Consider the following 4,206-nt stretch of genomic DNA (forward strand, 5'->3'; position numbering starts at 1 on the left):
TCAATGCTAATACAGATTCCAACTAGAAACGAATTTATAAAAATAAATATAATTTCTATTTATTTAGTTTAGCAAGAACATATTTAATTGAATTCTAAATGTATGGCATTGTAAATGTATAATATACCATTTTATTTTTTATGTTTTTTTAAATACATTATTAAAATTGTTGCCTACGTTTGTCCAATTTATGTTGGATATTAAATTTTCCAAAATAAAATGATTACATCAACAGACGAAGTTCAGCAGTATTGAATATGTTAACATTGAGCGATTTTCTCATAAAATCCAATCAGAATGTGATAATTTACCTTGTGCAATGCTTAAAGAATTTAATATATGGATATTTATATAATTGGTGAGATTGTAATTTTGGTAATTAAAATAAAAGAAACTCTACACGTCATGGGAATACATCTATTTATTTAGAAGTGATAACGAATAGCTACAATAAATTTCTGTGACATGTATGAATTACTAGGAAATTATTTTTTGTTTACTTTTATTTATTACCCTGTTTATTAAAAATGGAATTTTTTATTTAATATTGAATGTACAATAACAAAATATTCTCAAATCTAGTTAGTTTTTTTATATATATATATGTAAAAATTTTTTTTTTTTTACTTCTTTGTTCATAAATTATTGCCTTTGGCATTTTTTATTTTATTTCTCGGATCCACTAATTACCCAACTTTTTCTGTAGTTGAAGGCATGTCACAGGAATTTTTTGAACTGCCAACAAAATTATTTATTCAGGATTTAACTATAGTTGATACTTTTTGAAATGTTTTATAAACCTATATATTTTAATCTTAGCTTTTAAAAATGCCATTGTAAATTATCTGCAAGCAATTGTGACTGCACATTCCTTCCATTCCACTCAGGATAAATGAAGAAACATTTTGTTTTTTTGTTTTATAGGTGACTGGAATTCTTTATTAACATCACATTTAGGATGCACGACGATGATTTAATTTAATGTAAGTAATTTTTAGTAGTACCAATATCACTTATTTTTACATTAAATAATAGTTACTACTTACTTCTTGCTGCTGAGTTTTTAGTCTCTCTACTACTGAGTACAAAAAAACATTTTTCTCTGTTTCTCTGAACAATTTATCAATGATGTGATTTTTACTAGCCGTCAGTGACATATATTTTAAAGTGAATTGTGTGGTTCGGCAATAAATGAAATAATAAATGTCAACGTTTTGATTTTTTTTTTTGTTAATGTATTTTTAAAGGCATGCAGTGGTTTTGCGTGTTGGATAATTATAGATTGTGATTGTGATCCAAATAAGTATTTTCAACACACAAAATCTATAGGGCTTTGAGAAAGATATAGAACATTTTGAAACGTTCGCATTCATACATTTCATTTATTGAAGAACCAAACAAATAAATTTAAAATAAATATTTTAAATTAAAAAATTCCAGATGTTTAAACGCTTTAAATCTTTGGTAAGCTGAAATTGCATTTAGTCTGTGTTTTTTTGTTTTGTTTTTTAAATTCGGATTTATTTGAATCAACTTCAAACTTATTTAAATTGATTTGTTTTGACCAACAAGAAAAACTTATTTTTGAATATTGGACTGAGGAAACAATAACCAATAAACATCCTCATAAATGTTTTATTGAAAACAACAATTCAATCATTAATTAAAAAAGATTATGAAATCTAAAAAAAATCTTACTACGAGAAAGATTTTTAAATTTTTGAAGAGTTGTTTTGAAAATAAAATACTTTCTTACACGTCAGAAACTGATTACATACTTTTTATGCATTTTGTTAGTTGTAACTCAAATATTAAATATATTAATTGACTATAAATGTTACAGCTCTTTGGCGTACAATTTGACAGATTTTTGTCAAATTAAATAAATTGTAAGTAACTGTGTAGAACAATCTTTTATTTCGATTATTTAAAACTTCTAAGTAGCACTGAATAATGCGAATTCTTAGAAATTATTCAACTGATTTATATTTTCAAAATCTTTTATCTAAAACACATCAAAACAAATTATTACTATACTTGTTTTATTTCACAATACTCCAAGAAAAATTTATCTACCATATACGGCGTTGTGCATGTAGCAGTCCAATAAGTATGGGTATAGAAGGCAGGAAAAGCCAAATGTAATCACTTAGTATTTACAAGGTAACTAAAATAGAACCTCAATGAGAAAAGGTGTACTTTGTTTCTCAGCACGTTAGATAATCGTAAGAAATGGACTCCTAATATTCCATTGTCTCAAAACATAAAATATCCCAGATTTTCTAGCTAGAAAATGATTCAAATAAAGCGAAAGGTACTTTTGCACGTATTATTCCAAGTTAGAAGGAATATACCAGAGATATAGCTGAGAAAATTTCATAACTCAGATTAAAAGATAGAAACAATGAAGTAAGTTTCTAAAGGTTTCTTATTTTTTGTTACATTAGCTTACATTAAGACATTCTCTGGATTATTTCTTCAGGCAAGGGTGACCCCCATCATGTACTACTACCAGTGAACACTTAATTTTAAAAATTTGACTCATTCCTGGTAAGTAAACAAGGAAAGGTTTACAAAAGTTCAATTATTTTCCAATCGAATGCGTTGCTCAAAATAATAATGCCTGCATTCTGCAACCTATAACGAAAGAACATTGTAATTAGTCTGTCATTGGCAGTGTACTGAAAAAGGCTCTAATCGCCTATGATCACAGATACTGATTATCTTTGGATTATATCAAAGCCATTTTTTCGGTATAAAATCAATTAGGAAAATAATCATTTATTAAGATGTCTTGGACGATATCGAATTGAGTTGATTAACATATACAACTATGCATTTAAAATAAGTCGTTCAACTGACTTTGTTAAAAAAATTTTGCCGAAAAAAGTAAATATGATCTTTGAATTATAATCAGTCTACAGTTTAACGCATAAGACGAGAAAATAACTAATAAATGGTTTTAAAATAAACAGAGCATATTTACAATCAGTATACAAAAGTCATCATAAGAAGAATAAGAAAATATTCGTTCAAAATAAAAATTAAAAAAAATGAAGCAAAGTATTTTCAAGATTGTGGTAAAAAAAAGAAGCAATCAAAAACAATCAAATAAACAATCACAGCAATTCATGCTTTAGTGTACAACATTCAATAAATATTCTCTTAATACAATTAATTAAAAAAATGTAACCACCTGCAGAGATCAGGATAAGTTAGTGACGTGGACGGGACAGATTCCATGAGAATGCTTACGATATCCCGGCTACAGATAAAGTAATCTTTATCTGGCCCATAAAAACTTCAGATATTTAGACCGTCAAAACTGAATAAGGAACGCAAATCCTAAAAAAAAGTAGTTAATTAAATATTCAAAATAGAAATTAATATTCGATTTTTGATATAAAAAAAATAATAAACTACAAATTTTGGTACGAAAAAATCATAGCAATACAAACAAAGAATTATTTGAATCTGTAAAATTCTTAAAGAGCTTATTATATTGTTTTGTAGTAATGTTCTTCTTAAAAATGGATTAACCGAATCACATTAACAAAACAGTTACACGTATATTTTTACATTACTCGACTCATACATTTGAAAAAACGCTAGTCGAAGTGTTGGTGAGAAGCTGTGGCGTATTCTGAACAACGAATCCACTAAAATAAAACAAAGTTTAAAAGTATTGTCGACCATACGAGTCTGATATAAAGAATGAAGTTGAATTATTATTATTATTACAGTGTAGTTGTCATAGACTGCAACTTTTCTTTTAGGTTAACGGGTTTAGATTCGTTCCTGGAAGTTAGCAACAAATGTAAATATTTTTTGGTATTTTTTTTTACAATAATTATCAACTTGTTTTTCACATTTATTTCGCACACAACTCCATATGACCTATCAATGTCTTTACAATATCTTAGTGAATCAATTTTTGCAATAAAAGAAAATCTGATAGCTCCCCTAATAGAATTCTTATCCATTGCAAATTCAGAGTGTAAAATCAGAGCAAATTTCGGAGTTTCAAGTAAAGTCCACAACCGAAATACCACTTTATTACAGGACTTTTAGTTCTTTATTCTATTTCTACAATATCATGTCCTCTATTTCAACTACATTCCTTTCTAGAGAAAAATAATTTACTTTCCTCGGAATAAATGCAGATCTAAAAACAATAAAACACTTCTTACCTAAGAGATCTTCTGA

General features: G+C 27.0%; 1 protein-coding gene across 3 annotated transcripts in view; it reads left to right on the forward strand.

Moving 5' to 3' along the window:
• The first annotated feature begins 524 nt into the window (after positions 1-524).
• Positions 525-4,206, forward strand: part of LOC141453576 (uncharacterized) — a 33,020-nt gene continuing 29,338 nt past the window's right edge. The window contains exons 1-2 of one of the 3 annotated variants that reach the window (XM_074126962.1): positions 525-581; positions 925-983. The gene's annotated coding sequence lies outside the window, so the exon portion shown is untranslated. Of the gene's footprint in view, positions 582-627; positions 984-1,843; positions 1,890-4,206 lie in introns of those variants that run through there. The other 2 variants (XM_074126966.1, XM_074126965.1) reach the window with 2 other exon arrangements.

This window comes from Rhodnius prolixus, unplaced genomic scaffold (genome assembly GCF_049639745.1).
Source record: "Rhodnius prolixus isolate KJV_2025 unplaced genomic scaffold, Rpr scaffold_3, whole genome shotgun sequence".
Taxonomy (NCBI): domain Eukaryota; kingdom Metazoa; phylum Arthropoda; class Insecta; order Hemiptera; family Reduviidae; genus Rhodnius; species Rhodnius prolixus.